This window comes from Vespa velutina, chromosome 5 (genome assembly GCF_912470025.1).
Source record: "Vespa velutina chromosome 5, iVesVel2.1, whole genome shotgun sequence".
Taxonomy (NCBI): domain Eukaryota; kingdom Metazoa; phylum Arthropoda; class Insecta; order Hymenoptera; family Vespidae; genus Vespa; species Vespa velutina.
Window position 1 is genome coordinate 4,147,232 of NC_062192.1, and position 20,064 is coordinate 4,167,295.

A 20,064-nucleotide genomic window follows, 5' to 3' on the forward strand; every position below is an offset into this window, starting at 1 on the left:
GCTTCGTGTTTCCTCAGCGTGCATGCACCCTGTCCTTCGGATTTGAGCCTGTTATAGATACACATTTCATATATATATATATATATATATATATATATATATCCTTCTGTCTCTTATAATGCATTAGATTTTTAAAGCGCATCGTTTTCCTCTCTCCGACAACTCTCTATGTTCTATGGTACGCATACGTTTCAACGAAAGTATTCGCAAAGATCTATAAATATACGAGAAGGTCTGATGGCTTTCCCGTGCGTTCTATTAAAATATTCGTTTATTTTACGAAACATCGACGTACGCCACGAGAAATAAAACCAGCAATTTCTCGACGTACGCAAACTTCTTTAATAAAGGAAAAACCAACAATGGAAGAATCAAATTTAAATACTTTTAGTAAGAATATCGATGAAAGCTGCGGATGAAGGGATAGAAAATGAATGAATAAAATTTTTCGGTAATAAGTAATTAAAAAGAAAAGAGAGAGAGAGATAGAGAGAGAGAGAGAGAGAGAGAGAGAGAACGGAATAAAAAGTAGTCACGCGGGTAACGCGTCCGGTTCGATTATTCATGCACAATAGAAAAGGGAAGGGCAAACGGCGCGGAAAGAAACATCGACGCGGATGGACGCGCAGAATCGAAATTAATATTCCTAGATCGAGGATGATCAACTGTGAACGGTAGCGCGGTAAATTACGTAGCGATATCGCTGCCGGCTCAGAACCGAGCGCGTAGAGCCCCGTCAACTTCGCCGCGATCTGCATAACCGTGAGCTCATTACCTTTTAATTACCGGCCACGGCTGCCGCGATGATTTTCAGTGCCACTGAAACTCATCTACCATCGCGGCTTTCACACAATGGAGGGGACTTTTCCTCGGCAACGTAACACGCCCATTAATTTCGTTGCTAACTCCACGGGGCAACAAAACTATAATTCTCTCCGAGTACGACCGTACGCACGAGCGAGTGACATCAAGAGAGAACGGTAGAGAGAGAAAGAGAGAAAGACAGAGAGAGAGAGAGAGAGAGAGAGAGAGAGAGAGAGAGGTAAATAACCTCATTATGCATTACGAAAGTACGAACAACATCGAAAGCTTTTCCTATGATCTCGAATATGTTATTTAATTAATCATTTATAACAATCAGTATTATTGAATCTCATCAATGCTATTATTAATGATCGATTATTAGAATATTATGAAGGAGTTATTATTTGATTGTAAAAAAAAAAATATAATAGATTATATTTCCCAATAAAACTACTTCAGAGAAATCGATTTCTAAAAGCAATAAAGTTCACCAGAAATGTAACAAAAAGAAATGACGGTGAAGAAAGAGAAACGACAGGATGTCCACCGCCTAATGATGGTAATCACGAGCTCGGGTATAATGTCTTTGTTTTGTAGGAACTCTCGTAGAAGGCGAGATCGTCCTGAGAGAGAGAGAGAGAGAGAGGGAGAGAGAGAGAGAGAGAGAAAGAGGAAGAGAGAAATCGCGAAGCGTAAGTAAGCGTAGAGTGAAAGAATGGCCAAAGAAATACCACGAAGCAAAGCCAGAGGGTATTCGCAGTAACGCAGAAAAGCTGGTCGTGCATGAAAGAGAGAAAGAGATTATGAAAGTGAGAGAGAGAGAGAGAGAGAGAATCTGAAGAGGGGAGGAAGGAAAGGAGGAAGAGACGAAGGTTTAGGCTCGGCACGTATGATTATACGCTATCGCGTACGATTACGGACGCTCGCTCGTGCGAGACCAGCTCGCACAGCGCATTATGAGCTTATCGTAGGCGTACGGCTCATGATAGGTACCAACATGCACGTTAAATTGAGATAGAAGCGTGCGTAGAGAGCGATACTGGTACTGGTTTCAATCGACGAGGCTGGATGAACGAAAAGACATTGCTGACAGAATTTACGGGATTGATGAGAAATCACGTGAAAAAGAAAGAGAGAGAGAGAGAGGGGGGGGGAAGGGAGAGAGGGGGAAGAGAAGATTGGAGGGAATGAAAGATAGACAGAACAGGGAGAATCCTAATTAACGGCATTGGAACGGACTCGTTTGCATACGTAAACACAGAGAGGGATCGGTTAAGCACGTTCAGATTCTTGCTAAATCCGAGAGTGATTTCGCAAAGGGAAATCCATCCTCCCTGTATTCGCACACTTAAACAATGACTCGTTACTTCCCCCGTCGTAAGCAAATTCATACAGATGATTTATCGATGCGATAGATTCTTTTTACGAAATAAAATATGTGAGAAGATCGTATCCTAAGAGCTTCCATTGAATTGTACGAAACAAGTGACGAACTACTTGTTAGGTAGTTATATGATCGTACTATTTCAACGTGAGAAAACTGAATAATCTTTCATGGTAGAGAAAGAAGAAGAGAAAGGAAGAAGAGAAAGAGAAAGAGTATGTGAAAGACGAAACGAAATTCAACATGGCTTTAGAAATACGAACGTTAGATGCTAGAAAGGTGGAAGGAGTCATCGAGATTGGCCTTGCTCTCCTCTTCAACAGCTAGCTAGCTAGCTCGCTGTGTAAACTTTCATCCCCGCCTGCCCTTTCGACACCTTCCATTAGTCGATGGGTTAGCCGGCTGGATGGATGGGTAGATGGATGGATAGATGGTTGGTTGCCTGGCTGGCTCGCTGGCTGGCTGGCTGGCTGGCTGGCTGGCTGGCTGGCTGGCTGGTTGGCTGGTTGGCTGGATGGCTGGCTGGATGGATGGATTTGAGAGTAGCGGCAGGTTTTATCGTTCTACGAGAACTGTCTTCGCTCTGCTTCTTCCAAGAGCGAAGAGGCAGAAACCAAGGAGCACAGTTACGAGCTATCGTACACTCAACCCCTTTTCTTCTACTTCTTCTACTTCTTCTTCTTCTTCTTCTTCTTCTTCTTTTCCTTCTTCTTCTTACTCGACCATTACCGCTTTTCCACGAAAGAGATTCCGTTTCCTTCAGCTGGCGTTCCGACCATGGACGATCGACCGCGTTTTTCCACTCGTGCAAACGAAGCGGAACCTTCGAGGATGGAGGAGACGAGAAGAAATCTTTAAGAGAGTACGAGCATGGAAAATCGGAGGAAGATTTTGAGTTCCGTAGCGAGCAACATCGTGCGTTTATTTTACCTTACGCGGAAGAAAAGATGATTCGTAATTGACCGTCGAAGGGAACATTATTCTCGGGAAAGACTAATTGTGCAAGTTGATTTCGATATTACCGTGCCCATTGCACGCTTCAACGGTATAATTTTCTATCTAATAAACATTCTTCGCAAGTCGATTATTATCTATAATTAAGTATATATTTAGAAAAAATAAAATTATCAATTTCGATATTATCAATTTTAATAGATATTTTAGATTCGTTATATTTGGGCATATAAGATAAACTATATATCTAAAATATACATTTAAGCATTAATGTCAATCTCGTCCATTAATAAAAATGATTTTTTTCCCGTTACATTATTATTTTTTTTTTTATTGATAACAATTAAGATTTCTTAACTATCGAAACGAAGATTAACTTTTTGATTTCATTTCTTACGGCTATCTCTCTATTCCTTGACAATGTTTTAAACGTATCGTAAAGAGTTTTATTCCTATCGAGCATCCTTTCGAACGAATCGATAGGCAATAACGCAGCGAGTATAAAAGGTCAAACCTCGAAAGCGAAATAGAGAAGCGACCGGTGAAATTCAAAATTCGTTTCGAAGCCGAAAGAGAGGGTTTTCGAGGGAGAAAGAGAGGCAGAGAGAGAGAGAGAGAGAGAGAGAGAGAGAGAGAGAGAAAGAGAGAGAGAGAAAGGGCCCAGTCGAGAAAGTTGGAAGGGAAGATGAAAATGGCGTGGAGGGTGATGTCGCTGGACGGCACTCACAATTTCCGGATTTCAATATTGACGGTTGCGGACAGTCACGCGGCCGCGCGTTATCCAATGTGCAAACTTTCGTCCTGTATTTTAATTTCGCAACGCTCAATATGTTCATCGCTATCGTCGGCGTTGCAGCCTCGGACTCCAACGCCGACGTTGGTTTTCGTCCTCCTTCTATTTTCTGTCGTCGTCATCGTCGTCGTCGTCGTCGTCGTCGTCGTCGTCGTCGTCGTCGTCGTCGTCGTCGTCGTCGTCGTCGTCGTCGTCGTCGTAGTCGTCGTCGTCGTCGTCGTCGTCGTCGTCGTAGTCGTCGTCGTCGTCGTCGTCATCATCGTCGTCCTCGTCGTCGTGAGAGTGTTTGCAATAACAGTTTAATCCTCGGTGATGAGAGAAACTCGTTCGAGGTAGGTCACACTCTCACCCCTCGTCTATCTCAACCAACGCTTTTCGAGACACTTTCGTGCACTTTAATCGAGCCACGTGTTTGATTTTACGCCACCCAAGATGCATAGAAATTAATCGATAGCTAGGCTAACGTGGCCGTTTCGTCGGTCGGATGCTTTTACGCTTATTGGATTCGCGCTAGAAACGATTGAGAAATATTTACTCTTCTTGGTTGGAGCATCAATTATTATACGTGCCCTTTCAACTATTTTCCACGATTACGACTTTTTCCATGATTTTCATCGTACAATTCCAAAGAAATTCTATATTAATTTCTTAATAACACTTAAAAGATATAATAACGAAGAGAAAACAATCGTTAAGAGATAAAATTGATAAAACAAAATGTTTCTAATTGTTTTCAACTTTTATAATTATCTAGTTTAAATTGAACGATCAATCAATAAGTAATTAATTTATTTATTTGATATTTTGTTCATAATATTGTTCAATACAAAGAGACATAAAAGAGCTTATAACGCATTTATAACAAAATATTGAGTCAGACTCGACGTAGCACCGCAAAGGGTTAATTATCAGCTTGGTTCATCCGATAATATCTCTGTAGGTATTATCGATCATTGACACTTATTTCGACAACTCGTCGAAGGGAGAAGCAATTACGACCTTAAAATAGATCACAATGGTATTATATTACGAATCATAGTAGTGTGTTCGACATTGACGCTGTATCGACTGGACGCAGTGGACGTAATTAGTTTCGTGTTTCATTACTCTTTAAATTACAAACGGTGAAATACCGCGGTGGATCGTTTAAGCCTTTGTAATCCGTCGAAATAAACATGTCCTTAAATTCATTCGGCGCATTGCACCGGATTAACGCTGGATCGAAACGATAATTAGATTTTAAGTGCAATTAAATAAGTAATTAATTTACGATCCAATCGTCGAGAGAGGCGCATTGTTCACGAATTTCATAGAATATCTAAAGTATCAATATAGCAATACCGAGATGGTAATAATGAAAGGAATCGTGTTGAAAACTACAAATAATAGAAAAATAAATCAAATTGATCGATTGTTTCTTTTTTTTTTTTTTTTTTTATGAAATCATTCAAAACATCTAATACATTAAAAAGAATATGATTGTTTCTAATCAAGAGAATCATTTCATTCGATAAAATCACTTTTAACGTTTCCATGTTTTAACAATTGATATGAAAATTATATTTATAGTTTTCAAATATTTCGTTCGATTTTACGAATAAAGTTGAAAAGAAGAGTTCGGCAAAAGAGTGAAAGAACGAATCGGTCATTAATAGGGACATACCTTCGCGACAAATCTATAAATGTAATGTTCAATAATGTAAGCCCTCGAAAAAGGTGGCTCGCGTGACCATACGACACTCTCGACACGCGAACTCGCAATGGTAGCACGCATTCGCGACACACGCCACACCCATATCGTATCGGGCCGTTTATTGCAAAGCCACGAGGACGAAAAGGAAAAGAGCAACCATTGAGAGGCAGGGAAAAAAAAAAGAAAAGAAAATGTCGTCCGGCACCCCCGCCCCAAGCTATGAGCGCCTCTAAAGATAAGACCCTGCGGTCTCGTGGAATACGAAAAGAATATATCCTTAGGGATTTTAACGTGTCACGTGTCACTGAAACGTTCACGATCGACCGACGAAAGAAGAAGGGTGTACGAGGCGATAAACCACCACTGGCCAGAGTTATCTTTGACATCGGCTATCTAACGATCTTTTGTGTTTCTCGTTCCGGCTTTTCAATTATCCCAAACGTTGCACCGTAACGTCATCTAGACTTCGTTATTATTTTTACGATCGTCCGACGTCTGCATATCCATGAGATTCCCTTTAAACACCGGGAACTTATCGTAATGGCATCTCGTAAGCCATCTTAAAAAACGTGATACGGTGTAATGGAATCACGTACGTTAATACTGAGATAGAAATAGAATGAGATAAGGAATAAAAAAAAAAAAAATAAAAAACAAAAAAAGAAAAGAAAAGAAAAAAGAACCGTTATTAAAAGAAATGTTATTAAAAAGTTAAATTTTAAAAAATATTTAGAATTAATGGCACTGTTTCTGATTATTCAATAAATTGTTTCAATTTTTGTCGATATATCGTTTGAATTTAGATGAAAATTATTGTGGCTCGTTGTCTTAAATCATCAATCCTTCTCGTAGCAAAAATAATTTACGATAATCCGTATCAAGGACATTTGTCTGTATAAAAGGTAGAATAAGAGAAAAATAAGAAGAAGCCAAGGCGACAAAGGAGATATACGGGTCTCGTGGTAGAACCCTCGGCGTTTCGTTTTCCTTCGATTTGAGCATTTGTCTCGGGCCAAATAACGCGTGTTATTCCAGCTAAGAGACAATAAAGTGCACATGGTAAATTTCGTTCGGAAAAAGGAGAGGGAAGAGAGAAAGCATGCGCGCAGTTACGGATAAGCCTCCCTTTTACCCCGAGGAAAGACACACACTGCTCACTTTCTCGACGATCTACGAGCGTTCTACAAAGCAGATGATTTTTCCAACGATATCCAAGCGAATCCAACGTATTTCCGCTTGTCTCGAGAATGCCGTCTTCGAGTAGCACACGAGAAGCCGCTTTCGTGAAGTAAAATCGCGTCTTTGAGAGCGGAGAGGATAAGAAGCTGCTCTGAGGGATATAAACGTCCTTGATGTATCACAAAATGGGGGAACTTTGGCACACCATTCTGCTAACTTCGACGGATCGTGAATAATATTATTTCTCTTCGTATCTCCTGCCGTCGAAGATCACGCCTTTTCTTTTTCTTCCAATTTTTTTTTTTTCTTCTTTTGCTTTTCTCTCCTTCGATTTATTTCTTTTTATCATTTCTCTTTCGACGAATCCGCGAAACCCATCTCGAGGAGAGACGTGGGTGAACGAAGGAGCGTCCCCTCGAAATTCATACAGCGTAAAAAGAGTAAAAAAAAAGGAAAAAAAAAAAAAGAAAAAAGAAAAAAAGAAAAAGAAAAGAGGCACATCCTCTCGACGTTCTGCTTCAACAACGCGACTGAAACTGGTACAAAAATGTGAGGGCGGACGTTCTACTCTCAATCGATATGACCTATAATAAATAAATCGTATTTTATGATCGGCCTAAATCGAGACTCGTTGTTTCTTATAAGATGTTATGGTTCGATTATTCTATCAGTGAGGTGATCAGATTTTTTCCATCTGAATAGAGTGCACGTCATAAAACTTGAACATAAATGGTTCCAAAAAAAAAAAAAAAAAAAAGAAAAAAAAAAAAAATTTATTTCTTATAAAAAATTATTATCTAACCGTATATAGATTCAATTTAATTTAATTATTCCTTATTCTAAATTAAAATATTTCAGTCGAAAAAAAAAATATATATATATATTTTTTTTTTCGACTGAATCTTTGTTAGAATTTCATTATTTCTCTTTTTCCTGACGGTAAATATATTGTCAGTTGTTATGATTTGATCTTTTTACCAGACCAATTAATTTTCAATGTCCGCGATTGTTTCAAGAAGACTGATGGAAAATTCTATAATTATTGTATTTTTGTACTTTTTAAAGGACTTTAATTAACTTTCAAAATACTGAATTTCATTTTTAATTTCATTCATCATACATTTTTTTTCACTGCAGAACAATATTAAACTGATATTAAAATAAATTAATATTTACTCAGTTCCAATTAAACGTTAAAAAAAAAAAAAGATCGATTGGAACATATATTATGCGAATGATGTATCGACATATGTCCACAGTTCAATGATCATTCTTTCTAAATAGCAAAAAGGCATTGTAAAACAGTGCCTCTAAAGTGGTACAAAATCAGTACATATAAATTTTGCGACCAAAAATTATTACAAATAAAAGCAATACAATATTAAAAAATGAAATTATGGATTTCATTTTTGTAACACCTTATGGATTTTGATTAGCTTAATATCAAATGAAGAAAAAAAAAAAAAAAAAAAAAAAAAAAAAAAAAAAAAAAAAAATATATATATATATATATATAGTATGTTATCTCAAAAACAATTGCGTAAAATTCAATGAGAAATTCGTGCCGTTAGTATGATAATCAATTGAACAAAGAACAAATTCAATTCTATGACACAATGGAAACTATTGTCGATATTTTGAATTCGAACTATTCTATCTATCATCGATCACGTCAAGGAAGATAAACACGGCCAATACGGAAATCTAGAATGGATCCGAGTTTGTCGGATCGCATAGCTTAATCCAAAGCCTAGGTTAACGAATTTGCTTTGTTTCGTAGAAATGCTTTCTGTCTCTCTCTCTCTCTCTCTCTGTCTATCTATCTCCCCCTTCTCGTTTCTCCTCTTTCGATCGATATTCGAACACTGACCTTTGTTATGATACAATTATCACGTGAAATCATCGACGCGAACGCGGTCACTTTCTCTCTTTCTCTCTTTCTGTTTTCATCCTTCTCACACGCCTTTCGCGATTCCTAACTTTTGCAGTAGAAAATTATTCGCCTCGGCTCATTATCCACCGGCGCCGATTTACCGGCATGGAATTCGCTCCTACCCCTCGCCTGTGCTTCATTTTCCACGAAACCGGAGATTACGCTTCCATGGCCGGACCTCTTCCTCCTCTTCCTCCTCCTCCTTCTCCTCCTCCTCCTCCTCCTCCTCCTCTTCCCTCTCTCTCTCTTTCCCTTTCTATCTTTCTCCCTCAGTTACTGGTACCGAGTTCTCTCATTCCAGTCGTCGAGAGTGGAATTTGATTTCTGAATCGCTCCGAAAGCGGACATGCGGACCATCCGCCGTTCGACTCTCTCCTCTCTCTCTCTCTCTCTCTCTCTCCCTCTCTCTCCCTCTCTCTCCCCTCTTCTCATACAACTTAAGGAGTTTACGTAGAAACGTCTCCATCCGTGCGTCGCGCATACGAAGTTAAGAACCGAACAAATCGATCACGGCGTAGGAGCTTTTAGACGGTCATCGAGTTTTGCTGTTAGCCGGATGCATCGAATCGTTACTGGATCTTCTTCGAAGGGAACTCGATTAATTCGAACGAAATAGTTTGTGATTTCGTTATATTCATTTCGTACAGGGGAAAAATGTTCGAGTTAAATAGAATTTACGGAACAATGGACAATAATTCAGAAATTCGTAGTTTATAAATATATATATATATATATATTATCAATACGTAGTTATCTAGATTTCTATTTAAAAAAATAAAAATAAGAAATAAAAAATAAAAAAGAAAGAAAAACGAAATAAATATATAAATAGTAATATATCGATTCATGCTAAATGTTAAACATTTATACATTGAAAGTGTATAAAACTTATAAACTGCGTTTCTAATTGCGATTCGAAAATATTAAAGGCTGGAAAAAAGAATTCCGAGATCTGATTTTGACTATTTTTTTTCCCAATACAAATCATAAGTTCAATCAATATGTTATTAATATTTGAATCAATATGTATTCGAAGAAGCTTCGAAAGGCTCGTATACTTTTTAATAAATAAATATATATTTCCAACAGATTCAACTCATATAAGGACTCGCATGAAATTCGTTAATAATACACTCAAATCGCCAAAATATAAATTTCCAAATTTGAACGTTAAAATAATTCGTTTTAAAATATCACATTGAATTTTTAATTTGGACGCGTTCCAATCGAGGCAAGTAAATGTCGATCGATTAATAAAATTCAAAAATAAAGATAGCCAAGAGATTTCGGTTATTTATATAGTTTGCCGGAAAAAGGAAGAAAAAAAAAAAAAAAATGCTTTAAAAAAATTCGATACTTCATCCAATCCAATACTATCCAATTACTCTTGTTAGATCTTTAATTACTTTCTTTTAAAATAAAACCTCAATTTGGGCTATTCGATCTCGCTAGATTGAACTCGAAGCAGCCATCGAATCGATCTCGTCGTCGTTTCGGTGGATTATAGCAACAGACAGTGTCAGGCTACTTCATAGCAGAATCCTTGGGTTCTTCCGATAAAAGGGACTCGGAGAGCCCTTGTTCTCGATCGAACCTCGTGTGTGTAGACTTTCATGAAAGAGGCGTATCGCACTTCCGCGAATGGACCGAACCTTTTGCTTTTGCTCCGTCATTGCGAGCCTATCTATCTGTCCAGCGAGGCATGCATACCTCTTGGATCCTAAACGGAAAGCAGCCCACCCCATGTAATGGACCGCCTGCTACCCGTAATGCACCCAGATCCCTTTTATTATTTTATGGTAATAGCGTTCCCCTCTTACTTTTCTCTTCTCCTCTTCTCTTTTCCTAGCAATGATCGCGGACACTTTCGTTTCCAGATAGCGGGAGAGTAGCCGTCTAGATTCAGTATTTCTGCCTCTTTACGTTGAGAGGAAGTCATTCTGAAAGTCTCAAATGAGACTTCCTCGATCATAACGAATAATATTTTATGCCATTTCCTTTCTTTAATCTTAATATCAAAGTTATTTTTATAATGGAAAAAAATAATATACTTTATAATGATTTTTATATCTTTTTTTTTTTTTTTCTATTTCATTTTTACTTAATAGAAATACTATTACGTTAATTCAAAATCGATTAATCGTAAGACCACGTGAGTACATAGAATTTGAGAAGGATTAGAAAGAAATCCAGTGCTATCTTTCATTTAACCTTTAATTTCAACTGATACCTTGGCTCGAACGTTCTAGCGGCTATTTTGAATAATTTAGGGCGTGCACCCTGTGCGATATTTCAAGGCAACGAAGACGGAGAGACAATTTATTTTTGATTACGTCGTCGAAAGGGGAGAAATGAATGAACGAAGCGGTGGTGTCGAAAGATCAATTTAAAGTGTACCAGGCTAAAGTCCACAATGACGTGTCCTAATTCGTTTTTATACAAACGATTGAGTTACGGGTTATGAAAACGTTGATTAAAACTCCCTTTTCGAATACGTTCCACTCGAAACAATGTCATTTAAAATGTTAACGTTACAATTAAGTGATATTATCATATTAAGATATTAGACGGTGGGGAATAAATTGAAAAACGAAACAAAAAGAAAAAAAAAACAAAAAAAAAATAAAAAAACAAAAGAAAAAAAACCTTTTATGAGATTACAAATGTGTCAATGATTATTGGAGTGAAGTTTGTTGTTTCGAATCTTTTTATATCGTGGATCTTTTGTTTGATGTCGCAAGTTAAATCCCATAAAAATGTTAAAACGAAACAACCATTGGGACGATTTCCATGAGTTCTCTCTAATTTCTCCTGGAAGCGTATCCATTGACAACGGACTCGGAGCGTTATTCTCCCTACGTGGAAATTCCGGTAGCTTTCCGAGACAGAGCGCGTACACTCGGTCGGGTGAGATTGTCGACGCTGGGCTCAAATCAAGACGCTGCCTAATCCAATCAGGGATGGTAATTGCGTGCGTAGCTTCAGGGCAGCAAAGCCATCGAGGGGCCAGGGGAGAGGGGGTAGGATTGCAGACTACGGCCACGAACCTTGAGGGATGAGTCAGAGTTCAACCCCAATGCTACATAGCCCGTTTGCACGTTCGTACGTACCTCTACATCAACAATTTCCACGATACCCGTAACAGTCGTCACGATCGATCGTCACTACGACGACCATAAAAAGTCAAATTTAAACAATATACGAAATATTGAAAAATTTCATTTCGACGATATCTCTATATATTAGTAATAATGCTCTATATTAATTATTATTAATAATATAACATATGTCATTCTCATTTCAATATATTTTCTTGTATTCAATTTTATAGAGGATACATAAATTCAAGGAAAGTTTTAATTCCTTTTGTACTTTTTTGTTAATAAATAAAATATAATGATTATTGAAAATCTTATCTGGATATTTAATGAGAAAAAATTGTAGAATACGTAGAACTTTAACGGATTAATCTTCGGAGTCTATGTTTGAACACTATCGCAGGCTAAAAGAAGAAATAAAGTAACCATCGGCAAAGTCGACGCGAAAATCGATACCTCTAGTAAATCGAGCTCCTAAACGTACAGGTAGATACGTTGTACATACGTACGTACGTTGTAAGAGAAGAAGATTGAAGGTTGTAGAAGAGCGATTTGTAAAAAAACACGTGTAACTCGCACGGTCCACCCTCGCTTATTTTCTTCCATCGAAGCGACCCTCAGTCACCCTAACGACCGTTTGCGGACAGCGAACGTGTACCGTTGCCGAAAGAACCAAGCAACTAACCAACCATCGACCATCCATACTATAATTTCGTACTCTACTTACAAGCTCCGTAATCTAACCTACGATCTTCCTATTTCTAAGTTTTATGCTTGGAACATCGTGTAGGTCGGAAATCGAAATATTGCGAATTATTCTTTTTTCCTTTCGAATACATTGACCTTCGTTATAATTTTACTCCATCTTTCCAATCTCCCATCACTGTTATTAATTACTTCATTATTATTTATCGTTATTATTATTATTATTATTGTTATTATTATTATTATCATAATTATTAAAATGTATGAAATTTCTGTTATACAAATTCGATGTTCGCTTATATCGATGGAACAATAACAAAACTTATTATAACATTGAAATCTCGTATTCGTTTTAATCGTAACAAGTTCATAAAAATATTAATAACTTAGACGAATATCAAATATATTAGAAAGTTAGGTAAACGATGCTTTCTACGGTAAACTAGAGAAGTTACGGATAGCAGTACGCGTTAAAGCAGCAACTGTAATTACGAACGTCCTATACATTGTGGTACTTGGATGCGTAGAGGGATGGGAGGTGTGCGCTCGCGCGCAAACATACCCGCTACTACCTTGGTTCGTGTATGCTCTCCTACAAGGTATACGTGTGTACACGCGATAATGGTCCTGCGGGATCGTAGGAACGATCGGCTTACGGCACATGTCAGCCGAGTCTAGAACATCGGTGCTCGCATTCGAAGCTCGTCGTCGTCCTCCTCCGAGCTGGTAGACGCGGAACTCTACTCACCGGTGCACTGCGTTCGTAGACGTCACTCTGTACAGTCCGATACAATGATTCCATCCAATAAGAGAAGATCATAAAGTTCATATTACTATAAACCTTTTTTATAAAAATAAATTGATAAAACTTTTTCAACGATAAATTTATTAAATTGATACAAATTTTTATTCGTAAGATAAATATAAAATCGTTCGTACTTATGAAGAAAATCATTAAATTGACGAAATATCATTGCTTTAGACTGTACGCGTGTACATACGTAGGCAGGTAGGTCTAGGTAGATAGGTCGTGATCGGAGATCGACGCAACCATCAGGTTATACAGGAGGATCTAATTGCAGCATAGCCTCGTCGCACATTTGTATCCCTACGACGAGAGTCGTAACTTTACTGCAGAGAGATGCCCTCCAATGATCCTAATACCCCAAACCTATTGTCTTCTTCCGTCTTCCTCTACGAGATTCAAAGCGCTACTGTCGTTACTATCGGGTCACAGGTTTTAGTGCTATTACCATTTAATGACGATTCGATCAGGAGAGATCTCATGTGTTCGAAGAAAGGATCAACGTACATAAGCACATAGACACCAATACCTATTCAAAAGTACTGGACATTTGGATTTAACAAGCTCAGGATCAAATACGTAAAAGAAAATTATTTTAAAGATAGACGTCTTAAAAGGCGTTTAAGATCGAATAAACGGAGAAAAAGAAGAGAGGGGAAGAAGAGAGAGAGAGAGAGAGAGAGAGAGAGAGAGAGAGAGAGGATTTCAAGCGAGAAAAGCAATATGCTTATGCGATAATGTACACACGTTTATGGCCTGTCAGAGATGAAGAACGATGAGATGCTGCTTCTCTGTTCCTAGGCAAATTAATCGAAGAGAGAGGGTGAGGGAGAGGGAGAGAGAGAGAGAGAGAGAGAAAAGAGCAGGGGATGAAAGCGAGGGTCGTTCGGTCGATTAGACGCGTAGGTGTCCCTAACATTATGCGTTACAACAATGATCGTCGACATGAAATACTGGTGAAAATTCGCAGACCTCGTCTAGAACATATATAGAAAAGTGAGCTCGTATTTTCTCGGCTCGCTCGACAGTTCGAACCCACCTCCACGGTCATCGTTCTTACATCGTCGATTACCCAAAATAGATTTAATCAAGGGAACGCACAGTCGATACGGTAGGAGGACAATGGGCAAAGCTCGATCCTGCGGACACGCCCGTGATCATGACGAATCGGTGAGATCGTTCGCATATGCAGCCGTGTGAACGCAAACACGTATCCCACTCTCTATATCGATATTAGTCTAGACGTACCGCCTGTAATATGTGGAAGCGACGCTCGAATCGACACCCGGATCGACGTACTGACTTTACTCCTGGTAGGAGCCTAATGTCGCCCGGTGAATATTTAATGAGATTCTCGGGTGACTCGTCTGGTCGATCGTTTTCCTTCGATGATGTATACCTGACGAATGACGATATCTCGATTAAGTGAGAGGAATTATTAAAAAGGAAAATATCGAGTCGATATTTATCATATGATTTTATCGAAATTATTATTGTTAATATTAATTAGAAAGCTTATCGATAGGAAGTTCATTATCATTTTCGTAAATGATAATAACTTAATCAATGATATTAATCTTTATGTCTGATAAGATTTTAAATATTTAATTCGCGATATTCTTTAGCAAGGTTAATTTTGAAAATTGCATAAAACAATGATCCAGTTGTCGTTTTAACGATTTTCCAGACAGGCACTTACGTACATGTATAGGTAAGTTAAAACTATTAGGAAGCATGAGTCGTCGCGTAGGCGTTGAACCTAAAAGGGGTTAAGAGACCGAAGAACAGAGAGGAAGAGAGATAGAAAGAGAAAAAGAGAAAGAAAGAGAGAGAGAGAGAGAGAGAGAGAGAGAGTGAAGAAGCGTAACGAACGCGAGACGACTCCGCGGAACTGAATTACGTGTAATTGGCCTCACCCCAACTTCAACTTGAAAATATATTTTCGGTGATGCGATTCCATGGCCATTAGTCTGACTTTGCCTAATTGTTCGTCCATTATCCGCTGACACCGCATGCTCGCAAGAGGCAGAGGAATAGGAAGAAGAGGAGGATGTGGCGTCGTGTCGCCAATCCCATTCTACTAATCCGAGAGTGTTCTTGTTTACCCTTGCAACCTTGCCCGTTAATCGATAAATCTACCGCATTTTGGTATCCCACCGACTAAAAGTGGCAAAGTAGTGCAAAGTCAAGGCAACGTTATACACCATTTTCATTGATGCAACTTTGTCAGAAAGCTAAAAAAAGTAACGCTTCAAGTTAAGTTACCAAATTTAGATTTATAACTTTTTTTCGATATCTAACTACTGTCATGGGTAAAGATAAAATGTTTCAGTTGTATTCACAGATAAAATTGTACGAAATGATGTTTTACGAAAACACAGAGAAAAATTGCAACGAATGTAGAGATGGGTAAAACGTTACGGGAAAAACGAGATGCTTCTCAGGTATTTTTAGGACCTCAACCATTAAACAATGCAACGCTGGAAGCTCAAGGAATTTTGCTATTGCTTCTACAACATTCTAAAGTTCTCGCTGATGAGAGAAAATGAAAATGCGCGATATTTCAAAGAGAGAAAACAAGAAAGGAAGAGAGGAAGAGAGAAATTGTTGGCATTCCTTAAGAGTTCCGCTCGTTTGGGTGTCAAAAAGTACGAAAACGGTGATTCTGCATTCGACGATCGTTTGCCGTCGGTCCTATTGATTTCGAAATAATGCGGAAGGAAATCTCTGCGATTCCGCTCGTTACCTATCGTAAACAGACCGTCGACGAGCACGACGACAATAGTAACGTTCCGGTGGTTTCATTGAGATTCAATAATTTGTTTAATCCCAACGTTTTCAACTGTGGCAACTTGTTGCACTCAACAACTATGTCCACATCATAAATTTTTTACGACCATTCACACTAACGAGCAAAAATAGATGTAAACACAAAAAGAAAGTCATTCTTGGTGATTGCACGTCTGTGTGAAAATCCACAGACATTGTCTATTAAAATTGTTTGTAACTGTGTTTCGGAGTTTCGATGAATTTAACGATGCCATTAGATTTTATAATATTTCATCTTTTAAATGATATTTCTAGTTTTTTTTTTTTTTTTTTTTTTTTTTTTTTTATCGTACTCGCGTCAAAGATTTTATTGTATATTATTTATTTGAAGTACGACGAAAATACCATTGAAACGAACTAAATGTGGCTTTTTCTTAAGCATACTTTTTCGGTAGACTTTTCGATTTTATAAAGAGACAAAAAATCAAGTGACAAGTGGTCTTTCGTGAAGTACTGTCTTGTTTTTCATTCAATCAAGCGGAACTCACAAAATCGTCAAATTAAACACGCCCGGTAAGTGGTCGACCAAGCGACGAACGAACGAACGAACGAACGAACGAACGAACGAACGAACGAACGAACGAACGTACGGACGAACGAACGAATGAACGAACGAACGAACGAGCGAACAATCGGCGACAGTCGTAACGACCCTCAATGCCTTTCGAGAGGTCGAACGTGAGTTCCAGCAGTGACCATGAAGGGCGACGAACATTAACGCGTCACGAAGGTTGCCCTTTTGCGAAACACTCGAGGTAAGACCCCTACATATTTATGCCCTACTAACAAACCTAAAACACCTCTACCACTCGGTCTACCGCTCGTATGCAGGCTTAGAAATGCGAAGCACACCAAGAAAACATCTAACGACATTTTTCTTAGAGCTAGGGTGATAAGTTCAAACGACATCCATGCACGACTTCTCTCTCTCCATTGTTCTGGTTCAAACACAAGCAGGAAAATAATGGGAAAAAGAATTTGGCACGTTTATTCTCGGCAAAAAAACAACGAGGAAGTTCTCTTAAACTTCAGAAGAAGAGGACAAAATGAAAAAAAAAATTTCGATGATAGACATCACCGTTATCTCAGAAAGTGAAAGTGGCCGAAAAGAGAAAGAGAGCTCCCTTTTCTTAAGAAAATAATAGACGCACCTTCGAGGAGAGACGTGAGAAAAAAGAGAAGAAAAAAAGGGAAGTGCGAGAAATCGAGTTTTTCCGAACACGATCAAGGAACCTGAAATGTGGATGAACGGACCCTTAAGTACGTCCTGAATATCGCAGATGCTCGAGCCATTTGCCCTACTCTTTCCGCCGCCCTTCCCAGAGTCTCGTGGTACTTCGGCTGCCACCGACCGGCTGCATGCTACTACTACGTCTAAGATCGTAAAGGCCGTTCATAATTGCCAGTGCATTGTGGATATTAATTTAGTGGCTCGTTCATATCGAAAGTAATATCGACCGTCCTGCTCAGGGAAAGTCCAATAGAAGTCGCTTCGAGATGAGTTACTGCCTTTAATTTTCCGATAATAGGGCTCGTGCGACCCTCCAGCAACTATCTCCCTTATTTCCTATCTTTCTCTGTCTCTGTCTCTTCCTATTTCATATCTCTCTCTCTCTCTCTCTCTCTCTCTCTCTCTCGCTCTCTCTCGCTCTCGCTCTCTCTCACTCTCTCTCGCTCCTCTTTTTCCTTTTGGTCGAAGAGAGCACCACGAGACGGAGACGAGGCTCCTTCCTTCGAACGTTCTACTTCGCACCACTTCCCGTGGGTACCATTCCTAGCTCGCTCAGAATTGTTCGCTGATAGTTTCCGCGAGGGGGACACTCAAGAGGGGTAGTTAACTTTGCGACCGAAGCCATTCATTCCCATGGAACAACTATTTTATTGGCAACCCTCGCAATAACCCTAACGTTTATCAACCAAACTATGTTTACCGAACGGTAAGAAGAAGATGATGACAAAACGAAAGAGAATGATAACGCGTCGTTCGCGTTATTATTTATTTTTCTACTTTGAAAAATGGTTAATTAACGCGCTTATGAGAAGATCGGGAGATATGTGTTAATCGATAATTCCCAATTATCACGGACGAACCCGTTTAGATATCCGATAACGTAATTTGTTGTCAATGATTAAACGGGTTTAACAGGATTGTTGCCTCGAGGAAAAATAGAAAAAAAAATTTGTTTAACTGAAAACGCAATTAATTCGATTTACGGTACGCACGATATAATTCTAAAGAAACGATTAAGATAATATAAACGAATAATTTCTAATATTACACGGACTTGTATATCTATCCTGACAATTATAACATAATTATCGATAATGTCAATATCGTAATATCTAGAAAACTTAATCAAGCTCAATTATATAACTTGTATAATCTCGTTATATTAAATCAATAAAGTCAATCGAGCTATTAGAGATTAATAGAAAGATAGAAAATGTTCAATGAAATATTATCAATGTAAAAGTGATACTTACAATATTTGTTGTTTCTTGTTCTTAAAGAAATTTTACACGATTATTAGCAACTTGTATAGATCAGTGTATTAACAGTTCGACGCCTGCGTCGCAATTCCTCTTTCGGGATAAAGTAAATAAAAAAAACCACGAGTACGGAAGTCGAAGATTCGAGAGAGCCCTTCCGCTTCACGCAACGCCGAGTTTCTTTTTCATTTCGACAGTAGGAAAGGCATCCTAGTAGAAAGAAAGGCTCGATGGTGCTGGCAGCTACAAAGTGCTGGCAACGTAATTGAAAGCTTCGAAACGCGGTCATAACCGTCTCCGTTGCAGGACGGTGCGTACGATCGCTCTCAGGATGAAGATATTAAATACTTTTGCTTCGTGATCCGTGCCAGCTGCGTCCCCGTCACAAAGATTCAATTTCTTTTTTACTTTTTTTTTTTTTTTTTTTTTTTTTTTATTTCTTTTCCCTATCTTTGTCTTTGTCCGTCTGTCACTTTTTATCCTTTCGTAACCCTCGCAAAAGTGTACTCGTAAATGTGATAACTTTAAAGGATCATATAGGATCACGAAAAAAAAAAAAAGAAAAAAAAAATTCGTCATCGATCATTACTTTAAGTAGTGTAACCGTGACTAATCGAAAAAGACGGTTATCGTTTTTCCTCAACGAGATGACGATGCATAATTTTGCAAACGTATTTCAATATATCCGACTTGATATCATTGAATTACGACGAAGAGAGACACTTTCGGACGATACGTTTCGTTATATTTCTTTTTTTGTTTTTTTTTGTTTTTTTTTCCTTTTTTTTTTCTTTTCTTTTCTTTTTATTCTTGATAGATACGTAAATACTTAGATATTAATACTACGTCGAATAAAATTCTATATTCGTAGGATACTCGACGGACGTGACTAATCGATAGAAACACATACGTATCTATATATAGGTATTTTCATTTATATTATATTCCATTATACCGAAGCATGATTTTTCCAAAGCTTCGAAACGCAAGGGATCATTCTCCTGGGTGTTGTATCCTCGTGATATCACGCTGACGCGACGAAATTTTACGGCAAGCGACCATGCGTTTCCATAAGCCATAAGGCATTAGGACGCACATCCCGTCGCGGCTAAACTTCCATTTGTATCTTTCTCTTTTCTACTCTCGATAGAAAATTGGCAGAAGACCTTTTGGCACTCGAATAGAATTACAACCATCGATAAGAATATCCCGTATCGATACATGCTCAATAATAAATGATATTACTGTATCCAAGAAATTCGAAATATTACATTGTATTTTATTTAATATAAAAAGTTATATTATTTATCTTCCCATTATCTTTCTTCGTGTTATCTTTAAGTAATATTGACACACTTTGTATACTTACAAGTGTAATATCAAATTTGTCCTATTTA

The 20,064-nt window shown here is 38.2% G+C and overlaps 1 protein-coding gene across 10 annotated transcripts in view; it reads right to left on the reverse strand.

Moving 5' to 3' along the window:
• The window catches only part of LOC124949209 (latrophilin Cirl-like), a 663,827-nt gene that overhangs the window by 518,882 nt on the left and 124,881 nt on the right, over positions 1 to 20,064 (reverse strand). Inside the window, exon 1 of one of the 10 annotated variants that reach the window (XM_047493929.1) lies at positions 2,452 to 2,930. The exons of the other annotated variants lie outside the window; for them this stretch is intronic. The gene's annotated coding sequence lies outside the window, so the exon portion shown is untranslated. Of the gene's footprint in view, positions 1 to 2,451; positions 2,931 to 20,064 lie in introns of those variants that run through there. 10 annotated transcript variants of the gene reach the window in all.